This window comes from Ambystoma mexicanum, chromosome 11, assembly GCF_040938575.1.
Source record: "Ambystoma mexicanum isolate Mex_15411 chromosome 11, UKY_AmexF1_1, whole genome shotgun sequence".
Lineage (NCBI taxonomy): Eukaryota > Metazoa > Chordata > Amphibia > Caudata > Ambystomatidae > Ambystoma > Ambystoma mexicanum.
In genome coordinates, this window is record NC_090934.1 from 1,467,195,921 (window position 1) to 1,467,209,370 (window position 13,450).

General features: G+C 45.2%; 1 long non-coding RNA gene across 1 annotated transcript; it reads left to right on the forward strand.

Moving 5' to 3' along the window:
* The first annotated feature begins 993 nt into the window (after nt 1–993).
* On the forward strand, nt 994–4,209 carry LOC138504573 (uncharacterized). Its single transcript, XR_011279863.1, has 5 exons — nt 994–1,115; nt 1,275–1,379; nt 1,483–1,567; nt 1,663–1,768; nt 3,658–4,209. It is a non-coding gene; the product is annotated as an uncharacterized lncRNA (long non-coding RNA).
* Nucleotides 4,210–13,450: the final 9,241 nt, after the last annotated feature.

The window sequence follows — 13,450 nt, forward strand, 5'->3', positions numbered from 1 at the left end:
AGAGACGGATGGCCCCTCCTTGCCTACATCATATAGGCCTCCCTCCTCTTGCCTTTCCCCTACACTGTGCCACCCAACACTAGTTTAGTCATGAGGGCACGACAACCAGATTTATATGAGCCTCAACATTCAGTGGAAACGGGGTTTGGAATGTATGTTGGTGATTCTCTGTACATTGTATTTTAATGGCATTTAAACATCTGGTGTGGGCTTTTCCAGACAACAGCACAGCACCATTATGCCTCCTGGACTTCTTACCAGTGCCTTCTGTCATTAACTACCCCACGTCTAGTATGCTCTATAAACACCTTGACCATTACTGCACCAACTTGCCCACATCCAGGCAGTCACACAACACGTGCAGCAATGTTAGCTCAACCATAGAGCCCATTGTTTGGCCCGCTTCCGTTATTACATTCTACCTTGGGCGGCTAGAAACATCGGATCAGGCATGATCTCCTCTGCTTGGGGTCCGCTCGACCACCAGGGGTGCCGTTGGCAACAGTAAACAGCCCCCTATGCGCATGCGCTCCGCACCGGGACGCTTCTCACGCACGCATGCGCATTTCATTACCATTGCGCAGCTCACTAGGCGCACGGTACCCTTGCGCAGCTCACTAGGCGCACGGTGCCTTTTCACGCACGCATGCGCATTTCATTATCCTTGCGCAGCTCACTAGACGCACGGTGCCTTTTCACGCACGCATGCGCATTTCATTATCCTTGCGCAGCTCACTAGACGCACAGTGCCTTTTCACGCACGCACGCGCATTTCATTACCCTTGCGCAGCTCACTAGGCGCACAGTGCCTTTTCACGCACGCATGCGCATTTCATTATCCTTGCGCAGCTCACAGTGCCTTTTCACGCACGCACGCGCATTTCATTATCCTTGCGCAGCTCACTAGACGCACAGTGCCTTTTCACGCACGCATGCGCATTTCATTATCCTTGCGCAGCTCACTAGACGCACAGTGCCTTTTCACGCACGCATGCGCATTTCATTATCCTTGCGCAGCTCACTAGACGCACAGTGCCCAGGAAGCTGCGCTTTCCCTGTGTAGACAACTTGCTAGAACGCGGCGCGGACCACACCACATAGGGTCCGGACACCTGGTAAGCACCCAGCTCCTTTCACCAGCTCTGACTACGAGGCGGGTCCCTACCCACCCACTTTAAAACTGAGACTCTGTGTAGCTCCCTTAGCTGGCTCCCAGCCACCAGAGCTCACGTCTCTTTTTTTATTTTTTCCTTTACTTTTTCAACACCTCATAGGGTTCGGCGCGTCCGGAGAGATAACTCACTCTGCTCCACCAGGACCGCCTGGAATACCCACACCTTGCCAACTTCTTTGGATTGTAAAAAGCCCACCTGATTAAGGTACCTTCCTTATAATGTTGTAAAACGTTCTAAACAGCAGTATTTCCTGATGTGTCTCCCACACTTGGAGTTTTTAACTTTCCTTACCCTTCTCCTTACATAGGCTACAGCTATAAGGCTCCAGACCTGCAGACCTCACCTGTACCTGCTACATGGCCCACACTACTTCTTTCACAGAGGCTGCACAGGTATTTACTCTCTTAAGTCCACTCCATTTAGAGTATGTTATATTAACTACCCAGGCACTTGATTCTACCCTCTGCCTATTTGTTATCTGTTCCAGGGTACCACATGATATGTGTGAAATTAGGAGCCCTCCTAATAATACGGATACAAGCTCCCATGCTTCCCCATTTTAGGAAGACGAACCACAGTGCAACTCAGTCCAGGTCAGTAGCTGGTTTCCAAGAGACTTTTTTTTTTTAAAGAACTTTATTGTTAGTGATTTTAAAAACAAAAAAGAACATTTACAAAACAATCACTCCCATGTGGGGGTGAGGTACCCAAGTGCCATCCCCACCCCCACATCCTTTCTCCCTCCCCCAGTTCACCAAAGCTAGTGTTGTAATGTCACCCCCTTGGTGCGCAGTCTGATTAGCCGCTGGTTTCTGTATTCTGGAAGATTAAGAGTCACAGTTTTGGGGACTGCGTCTCCCCGACGATGATGATGATGCGTTCTCGTCTGCCTCGTTGATTAAAAATGTCACTAGTGGCCCCCAAATGTCGGGGGGACGTGCGTGTTGGGGAAGTGTCTTAATAAACTCAGACTCAACATCCTGACAGTATAGGATGTCCTTACGCCCGTTTGCCACCGACGGGACTGGTCCTCTACCCCACGACATGGCAACTCTCCTTCGAGCCAGGATCAATAGTAACTCTGCCAGTTTTCTTATTCCGGGTGAAAGTTGTTTTGCCATCCAGGGCAGTGCTGCCGTTGGGATGAGTTGCACTTCCTCTCCTATTATTGCTGATGTGGTCTGGAGGATCTGAGACCAGAATGGGGTCAGTTTGGGGCAGCCCCAAGCAAGGTGGATGAAGTCTGCCGTTGGGTGTCCGCATCTTTCGCATTTTGCTGGTTGGTCCGGTTGTTGTTTATTCTTTTTTGCGGGGGTGAAGTACGTCTGGTGTAGATAGTTAATGTGTATTTTCTTGAGGCATGCATTTAGGGCTATTTTTTGGGTTTGTTTAAATATATATATCCATTCCTGATGGGATTGTTAGCTGGAGGGACCTATCCCATATACCTTTCGTGCGAGTATCGATGGATACGGTGTCTGTTAAGAAGGATATATAGATAAGTGAGACTAGTCTGACTTTGCCCTGGGCTTGGATCACATTGTGTAGCAACTGCCATGTTGGGGATTGTTGCGGAAACATGGGCAATAGAGCTTGTAGGGTATATCTGGTTCTAAAGTAGATGAACTTATCCAGGGGTGTATTACCCCCTCTTTCAGTTGCTTGTTGGGGTGTGATAAAGGAGCCTTCATTAAACAGATCCCCAAGAGAATTTATCTGTAGTTTTTCCACCCATTGGTGGAAAACCCTTTCAGATGTTAGCGGGATCCTATCTCACCTGAACGTTGTATTTTTGTGCAAGTTTTTTCCATATCCCATATGTTGCGAGAACCACATTCATCGTGTTGATAGGCACTGGGAGCTGACTGATGATGACGGCCCTTAATAGATTGGGAGTTGCTAGCACCCGTTCTATCTGCACGTGTGGCCTAATGAAGTGCGTGGCATACCAAAAACTGAGGAACTGCGCATGGGCCGTCTAGAAGTATCTCTCTAGGTCAGGGAGGGCCAGTCCACCGCTGGACACTGGGAGTATCAGCGTCGAGTGAGCGACTCTAGCCGGTTTGCCCGCCCATAGTAGGTCGAGAACTAGGCTTTTGATTTTCTTTAAGAAGGATTGTGGGATTAAAATTGGGATGTTGGAGAATAGATATAGTAGTTTCGGTAGTATCACCATTTTAACTAGTGAGGCTCTCCCCCACAAGGTTAGCGGGAGGGATTCCCATCGGTTCACTTTTTCCTGTAGTGTTTTTGCTACTGTCTCATAGTTATCCTGGAATACATCGTGGTATTTTAGTGACATCTGTATCCCAAGGTAGCCTGGTTTCCAAGACTCTGCGGGATGGGAATGGTTCTTTTTCGACATCCCCCAGAACACATCTTTTTATCTATATTTGTTCATGCATGTATTTGAGCCCTTAGGCCCCAGCAAAGACGAGCTTGACACTAATTGAGCTCCCTTTTATTTTGTTCCCCCTCTTAGGGAGACCCGGTCTAGGCCCATGATGAAGGCTGTTTGACCATCTTGCCGAAACGTCAAGGGACGGAACACCTTGAGTGTTTGGAAAAAAAAACCTGTCACATCCTATTTTAGTTGATCTACATCTAGACGTAAACCGATGAATAGGTCACCCCTCTGCTTGTCAAAAACATTTTTGACCATCCTGTGCCCTTTAAAAACATAAATGAAGGACATATCAATGACAACCTTTTGAATATGATTGTCTCTGTACTTAGCACTGTTTTGCCTTTTATTATACTGATTGCAAAAACATTTTTGTACAAAAGGCTCATTGAAATTGTTTACACTGTCTAGCAATTGATTTGTATGTTTGTATATTTTTGTACCTGTTTGCTCACTTGGTTCTGTACTGAATATGTTTCTTTTTATAATTTTCGAAGTATGAACACAACAAAAATGCAGAACTCTTTGATTTCCCCAAAAGCTTTCTTAATATAAAAAAAAAGCAAAGAGTTGGGATATATATGTAGTTCAAACACTAGCTAAATAATAAAAAGCTATGTGCACTCATTATATTGTTTTCGCTCTGCTACTTTGATTGAAAGATTGCTAAAAACAGATTTTTCTAGATACAAAGCATGAAAAATAGAAAGCCTTTACAGAGAATGTGTATGTAAAGAGATAAAAGTCTGTGGCAGGGCGCCACCGTTTGTTTACAAGGTGCACGTAAGCACAGTACCTTTCACATTGGCATAGATTCCAGGCCACTAGAAGTGTTGCATTACTTTTGCTGTTCCTAAGTGACCCCCAGGCCAAGCTAGACTCGACTTATGGCTACCCTAATATAAGTGCACTAGACTAATTCCCACGTTTACACTAAACATATTTATATATTGGATATGCTGCACACACAAACGGAACATCATTTTTGAGTAGACACCCCAGCTACTGCTGACCTATAAGTACTGGGGGTTGACTGTAATTTCGTGTTCCAAAAGTCAGAACATGCCCGACTGAATCTATATGTAAATACATTATCTATTGTGTTTTGACCTTGCAACTCTGTAATTTTTAATATGCTTATCAACTGTATCCTATTATGTAAACCCACTGTGCAAACTACTATTTAACCTATGTTTTCAAGTACAAGCGCCCAGTTACCCTTGGGTTAGGTGCGCTATATAAGTAATAAACTAAACTAAGTACCTGGGGGAGGTATTAGGACTAGGTCAGTAGGGATTGGCACTCAGTCTCTGGGTTGCACTAGTTCTCCTCTGCTACTACACAAGTCAAACCCAATTGAATTCTCTGTAGCAACTGATGGATCGAAGGCTCAGTAGCTATGTTTTTTTAAAATCTGAATATTCCCCAGTGTGTCGCCTGAGCCTGATCCCACTACTGACACCATGTAGCGGGGAAAGGAGTGATGACATGATCAGATTCATCACAGTACTATCTTATCATGTACATGGAAAAACAGACCAGTGCCAGCCTAGTTTAGGCTTTTAATATTGATCATTTTTTGCATCATGCATCCATCTCTCCCCCACAATCTCGGTTTGAGAGAGGCCTACACACCTGAAATAAGTTTAGTTAATAAATCAACCCAATGATTGTATTCCATCGAGCTCTCATTCAACCATGCTCAACAGTCCAAAGTTCTATTCTGACCCTCACATTCTAACAAAACAACTCTAAAGTGAAAAGGGAAAATATCTTTGACCTTGAGTGAGGTTGGTGCAAAAGATCTGAAACAGGGGGTCGGAGTAAGAAAATGTGGTATTTCGTTCATTCATCGACTGGAATTACTTCGTGGTAATTTACTGCGAAGTAATTCCTTCGAAATTACATCTAAAAATAAGTGTATTTAGCGGTTAAAGGGTAAAAAGGGTGGGGAGGGGTAGTAATGAAGGGGAAGGGGGAAAAAGACAGAGAGAAAACACCATAATAAAATAAAAAAACATTTGATTAATAATCTCGAAGGAATTAGTTTGTAGTAAATTACTGCTAAGTAATTCTAGTCAATCAAATGGAATGGAACCACAAATATGAGGCAATGCCAGAAGCTAGTGAGGTGTAGTTACTGAAGGAATGAACAAGAGGGCAGGCTTGGTCAACGGTAGATGTTAGGTGCTAGCCTCCTGTTCCGAAGGAGTTACGCCCACAGATGGAAAAGGAACAAGCATGTGACATGGTGTTGAAAAGGGACAGGACCAGAAGAGGAGTATACATGCTGTGCCATGGAGAGAGAGCAAGATCAGGACTCAGAGGTGCAACAAGGCACTTTTAGCCTTGCCTGTGAATACAGCGGAAACCATATCCTGTTGACACTATCTGAACCTCAAGGATAGCTTAACATAGAACCTTAACAGTTAGACACGAACACCCTACATCGGCGCATGGAGATCAGCGACCTTGTCCTACATTGGTTCAAGTCCTACCTTTGCAACCGCCAGAGGTTTGTTCATATGGACTCCAAAAGATCACCTGTGGAGTCCCGCAGGGTTCTATCCTCTCCCCAGTTATCTTCAATGGACTCCACTAGATCGCCAATGCTACCCGTCACCTGCAGAGTCCCGCAGGGTTCCATCCTCTCCCCAGTGATCTTCAACCTATACATGGAGCCGCTGGCAGCCCTCCTAGCCACGCACAACATCCACATGCCCATCCACCAGTATGCTGATGACACACAGCTATACCTCAAGATCGACACCGTCAAGGGCATCCATATGCTCAAAACCTGCCTCTCGCTGATCCAATCTTGGATGTCCAGTACATACTTGAAGCTCAACCCCTCCAATACCGAATTCCTACTCCTAACCAACAACACTGAACATACAGACCTGGCTATCAACCATGAACCCTGATGGCTTCACACCCAAGCTCACCTCCTGCGCCAAGTCGCTTGGGTTCCACATCGACAAACACCTTTCCTTCAAGGCACACATCTAAGAAAACTCAAGAAAGTTTGGGGTCAGCTCTCCCTCCTGCTGAAAGTCAAGCCCTGCCTCTGGACAGCTTTAGATCCACCGTTCAAGCACTGGTCCTATCCCACCTGGATGGGGGGCAATGCCCTCCTTGAAGGCTTCCCGTTGTCTTCCCTTGTACCCCTTAAAAGTGTCCTACACGCAGCTGCACGCCTCATCAATGGTCTACGCAGATACGACCACATCACCCCGGCCCTCGTTGACCTTCACTGGCTCCCACTGCACACATGAATCACCTTCAAGTCTTGCTGCATCATCTATTAGGCAGTCACCCAGTTACCTCGTGGAGAAAATCAAAATCTCTGGCTGGCAGCGCACCACTAGAAGCCAGGAAACTCACAGACTTGAAATCTGCTGCTGCAAAAAGGAAAGGACCAGAAAACAAGCCCCTTTGTATCCTACACCCCCAAAGTATATCTGTTTTATTACCTCTGAAAAGCACTCTTTTATGCATCTGTACTGCTCTATACCCCTGTAAAGTGCTCCATTGTGTAGCTGTATTGTTGCATGGCTCTGTAAAGCACTCTGTTGCTTCTCGAGGTTAGGTCTGTGCTCAATAATTACCATAATAACAAAATATGAATAATACCACAATGCTTTAACTTTGTAAACACTTTATGTCCCTTTTAAACATGTTATTGCTATTTCCTTCAAAACCTTCCTCTTAAAATTCATCAACATTAATGGAAGCAAGTGATAGTTAGATCTGTTTATTGAATACCTTGAACGTCCCTTACTGACAACAGGAAATAATAATGTCCACACACTGCCTTTTTCTAGTTCGATCAACAACCCGACATAGGTTCATCAGTTTCAGACTTACGAGGACCGCACAATAATGACAAACAGTTCTTAAGAAAACTCCTCATTCATATGATTCTTGTAATGTGGGTACCTTAAGCCTATGCAGCACAGGAGACCTTATCAATAGTAATTTGAAAGATCTACAGGAAGTATATCAAAAGTCAAGATCTGCGACTTAGAGTTTACAAATACATGTAAGAATCAATAATTGTTTTCATTGGCAAAACTGAATGCTTAAATGTTTGTGAATCAAGTAAACCTATTGGCTCACGAAATCTCAAACCCTGCAATGTTAGACTACCCTTTCCAAAATGTGGAATGTTCATTGAACTGAATGGCTTGCTTCAACAGAATGTAGGACTACTGGTGATGCTGAGGAGTAGTGGCAAATGTTTTATTAATACTTTATTATCCATTATTTGCAACTTCCTGTGGTCTTACCTAGATGTAATTTGCTACAATGACACATTCGAAAATATACACTAAAAGAGGGTACACATGTTGCATAATGTTTCAAGTCCTTTTTCTGGCCTGTTTTGAAGTAATTCAGGACCCTTTGCAACATTGATATAAATAGAACATCTCAGATGGGGTGCACACCTTTTTGTGTCATAATTCTTGTTTGACAATTGAATATTTATAGCACATCAGATTTGATTAATATATATCTAAGAGTTTGTCTTGTATAGGCCATTGTTGGGAGTATTATTGAAATTCTACTACAATACATTATTATTCCCATTTAATGGACGATGGCTCCTAATGAGGTTTGGTATTTCTCTACATTTTGGGTTGAATGTTGCCACATGTACCACATTCTCATCCCTATTTCTATAGCACCTTTAGTCAATATATCAGGTGCTGTTCACCACACTTTATTCTTGACCCTAATAGCCACATCGGGTGGGAACACCTTTCCCCAGAATATTTTCAAATTCCTCCTTCAAACTGTCCCTATTGGATACCATTCTGCGGAGTGGTCGAAAAAGTTAAGACGGTAGGCAATTATTCTATCTCCAACAGGTAATACTGATATAACCATACAACACTTTTTGCAATCAAACTTGTTTTGTCACAAGTTATGCTGGTGTGTAAACTGATCTAATGGTGCACTGATGTACTGGATTTTCACAAATTCAAAAATGGATTGATGGTTGGATACAATTTAAATACTGTATGAATGCTCTTGGAATGGCTTTGGAAGCATCTCATATTACAAAGACATTATCAATGTACTATGCTATTGTTGAACCTTCAGGTGTCAATTGTTCAGACTTACCTGTCTTGTCTTCCTGCGTGGGGATATTCCCACTATCTGTTTGTAGAATGCCTCCTGAAAGTAATTGCTGTTTAGAACCTCCCTGAGAACCAACAATAAAAACTAATTAAGACGTTGCATGTGGTATATGGCATGCGCCTGTTCTGTCTTGTTTGTATCAGCCTGCACCTATTTCACAGCCAGCTTTGATGCATAAGGACACAGAAAAAGCAGAGGGCTTGGGTTTAAGAAGAATCTTTACTTTTGAACCGGCTCAAGGGGCACTAACATTTGTGTTTGCCCCCTGGTGAATGTCTCCATTAGCACAGATTAATATATCTTATGCACATTCTTGGCCCCAAGGAAGCTGATTTGGTTTTACCTTGCAAAGCACCATAATAAAGGAGAGATGACATCCAACTTGGCTTCATGACATTATTAATAGATAGATTTTTACATTTGTTCCTTTCAAAGAAAATGAGCAAGGCATATGCACTTTTAGAGTGTATAGAGTGAAGGATTTCACTGGTAACATTTTGCGAAATCTATGGGGGAAAACTCAAATATTGGCGCTTTTTGAATAATTGGTACGTCATTAGTCAATAAAAAAGGTGCCATTGTGTGTTCGTGGCATACTCTACTCTTGACATGTTCATGTTCTTGCTGACAATCAATTGCTTTTTCCTTGGGACTCACTGCACTCTGGACTACCTCCAAAGCTACTTAGCCTAGACCTCAACACATTAGCGTGCACATTGTGAGAAGTTGTGTAAAGGTGTGCAGTCCCCTGCAGGAGGACGAGGGAGTGGAGGGCTGCACCAGGCCTAGCCGTTTCCTGTTTTTCCAAATAGTCGAGACAAGGTGATGGTCTGCACGGATAGCGTTTGTTTGTACGCAGTACTTATTATCTGCTTTACCAGTGTGCAACCTGTCACACATGTCTGTGAAAAGAAATGACAACTTGGGAGGGAAGCAGGAATCAGCAAAGCAAGTCTGCATGGAACTGGCGGCTCCTGATGGTCGGAATGGCCGCAAAGGTAACAAATCCATAGCGGGGACAGCCCACAGCTGCGCCCCCCCCATAGTTGTAGGCATTTACCACCTCACTCTTCATAGTGGACCTCCCCAGCTTGGCCGGCTCTCCCTCCAGCTCCCCGAAAGGATCCCTTGGGAATTCCCCGAAAAATAAAGAGGCAAGACCCGTTTTCAAAGGTGGAAGTCACGAATGCTGCAGCAAGCTTTATTGAAGCATCAAGTCAGCAGTTAGCTTACAGGTGATGCGTGTCTCCACCACACCTCAGGATTATTCTACGCTGGGTGTGGCTTGCTAAGCACCCCTCTGTCAGGTGTTGGGAGGACCCTGCCGGGTAGACCCCTCCCTCCCTAGTCATTCCCTCTCTACCCATGGCCATTTCTCTACTTATTTTTATTTGATGAAGTTTTTGTTATTTTTCTTTTTCTTCTTTCTTTCTTTCCATTCATGAATTTTCTTTCCACATTCTATCCTTCTATTCATTTGTTCTTTCTTCACATTCTATACTTCTATTTCTATTCATTAGTTTTTTCACATTCTTTCTACTTCTATTCATTAGTTTCTTTCTTCAAATGTATTTAATTGGTTCTCTTCTCCTCTCTTTCGTTCCCCACTCAGTGCCCCTTCCCACCGTCTAACCCATCCCCCTTCCACCATTACCGAGTCTCTTCTCACTCCCCCAGTGCTTTCATCCCCCTTTTGGTTTTGTACATTTCCCCTTTACGGTTTCCTTTCTCAATTCTTTCTATTCCCCAAATACCTATCATTCCCTCCCCAAGTTCCTCCCATGCTCCTCATCTTAGTTCCACAAATGCTTTGCCTGCCCCCCCAACTCCTTCCATTGCTAATCGATTCCATCCCCAGTACCCTCATTCTCCTTCCCCTGCTCTTTCAGTACCCCCATGCCCAAGTCTATTCAACTACCCAATTAATTCCAGACCTGAAATCCTTACCCCCCAATGGCTTTCCATCACCCAACTGTTCCATTTCCCCAACTCTCCCATTCCCCAACTCCTTCTTATTCCCCCAATTCGTTCATTACCCAAATCCCTTCCTTTCCCAATCCTTCCTGTAACCAAATCCTTCCCGTTCTCCACTACTTCCCCCCTTTCCCAAGTTTCTGTTCCCCCATTATTTTCCATTCCTCCATTTGCTTACATTCCCCTTCTCCTGAGCTTCCCACACACCGCCCCCCCACATTGCAGTTGGAAGGACTTCCAATCCCCATGCCTCTCCCTCTTTCCCCGGGCCTCCCCTGAGTCTAAAACTCCTGGGCACCGTACTTTCTAAATTATTGGCTGTGTAGTCCCCTTGTCGCATCCGTCAGTGCTTTCTCTTGGGATTGACCTGTGACTCCGCCATGACTCTCTGCTGGTTACCGGCAGGAAGCAGGACCAAGAGAGCGCAACCAGGGGCCTTTGGGCCTTATATAGCCCCCCGTCTCTGGCCCGGCTCCCCCCGTGGGTGAGGGCCGTATAGGCCGTCCCTCCTTCTTCTCCAACCTCCTGCTTGGGCTAGGTGGGTGTCCCCACTAAGGGCGGCGCCTGCCATTCACCTCCTGACAGCGCGCGTGCCCACTAAGGGCGGCGTCCGCCATTCACCTCCTGACAGCGCGTTTGCCTGGCACATTGCAGGTTTCATCAAAGTCACCCAAGTTTCACAGGCAACTCTGGTAAAAAGAAAATAGTGAATAGTCTGGAAAAACCAGCGCCCTCTGTGGTCCCATCACAGGCTGAGCAGGAGCCGAGGAATGTAAACCCAATAGAGTCGAAAGTAGACACACCAGGGGCCCAAGTGGATCGGGAGGAGGAAAATGATCCCACATGTGATTGGATTCTGTCTAGGAGAGAAAGACGGAAGCGATTGAAGGTGGCTAAGGGAAAACAAGCTAAGAAGTGTAATCCAGAGCGCGCGTCTGACATTTCTTGTTCCATGGAACCTCGGCGAATATACATAAAGGAGTGGCACTTGCAAAATAAAACGCTCTTAAGAAAGCAGCAAGGAAATTGCGACAACAAAAAAATAAGACTGCTAATTTAACCTCTTGGTTATTAAACTGCGAGGTTAAAACATAAGCCAGAAAAGACCAGACCGGATCAGGGAACCCGCAAAACAACAAAAAACGTGAATGCTCAATCAGTACAGCTGGAGGAGGATTTAACAAATATATCGGTCTCCGATTTCAGTGATGTTGTTGAAACCGTGGCAAGGAATAACATGGCTGCGATCGTTCCTACGGTGCCCAATCATGAACAACTGGAAAATACGTTCCGGCTCCCTTCCACATAATTTATCATCTCAAAACGGTTTGAAGACAGAAACTGCTTTATAAATCGAGGCTCATTGCTGGAACATTTTAGTCATCTGCCATCATTGCGCGTGCTACAGAGCAGTGATTTTGACGTTGTGGAACAAATGGAAGGATATAGCATGGCTGTAACAAGGGTTAATTGTATTGATATTGATCAAATATCAAGCCCAAAGGGGGAGCATGCTGGTGATATCAGAAAACCAGAGGAATGACCTCAGTCTCGGGCTGAAATCCCGAGCAAATCTGCAGAGTCCCCATTAATGCTCCTGTTGGCTAGATTAGCCGATGATCTAATGTCGAAATCCCACTGGGAATGGCTTCTTTCTTCTGGTCCCGAATCAACGTACCTGAATGCAGGGTGTCAATAAGCTTGTGGAATACCCGGGGCCATGTTCATCTGTTTTCCGACAAGGACTCGTACTGCCTCCTCCAGAAATCTGATATAATATTACATCAGGAAACTTGGTTAATGAGGGAAACTGTATTTGATGGTGTCAACTCCGACACCTTCTTTGATACTTGCTTCACTATCTTCTGACCCACTGCCTCCCTCTGACTCCTTGCCTGATGAACTGGAGTCCGAATGATAGTGCACAGGGCTCTCTCTATAAGGCTGCAGTTGTGATGCTGGATACCTGTCTCGATTAGAAGCCACAGTGGCCACTGGTTTGACGGTAGCACTGCGGCCCCCTCCCCAAGGCAGGTGAATTTACGGGGAACAGGCCTTTGGCAGAAAAAAACCTGTGTTTGAGGAGTCGTCCTGATTGGTGATGTAGATGGTAAGAAGTGGTCCAAGGAAGTTATCACTGGAAGGAATGGAAGTCCAACCGGCTGTGACCGGAAAACAAGTGTCCAAACACTTCGGAAGGGAAAGAGGAGGAAAATAGCTCCTGCGACTACTGTTTACATAAAGAGCCAACTGTAGCAGAAGTACGGGAAGGAGAAAAGATGCAGGAAGAAAGAGCGTAAGTAATATGAGGGAAGCTGGGAAGCGGCAGAAGAATAGAGAGAGAAATGAAGCGATAAGGGAAAGCACATAGGGAGAGGGAACAGAGGTGGAAAGAGGCGGGATCCAGAGAATAGGAACCCGCCGAGGGAAAGCACAACACCGAGCGCTGAAAACAAAATCGGAGAAAAAGCAGAGGCAAGAAACTCCGATGTTGCAACGCGCGGCTCGTCGGGAGGAAGGCTGTTAAGTACTTCCCAGTCAGCCGCACAATAGCAACCTGGGAGAAAAAAGACTAGACCGCCACCATAGAATAGAGAAAACGTGACAGAACATTCAATGGCTGCCCCAACGGAAGCAATTCCACTGCTTCCTGGAACCCGGGCGTATGACAGTATGCCCACTCTTCAAGGCGTTCCCACCGGGCTTCCCCGGGTGCGCCCTATGGAATTTGCGCAGGAGTACTGGACCGTTC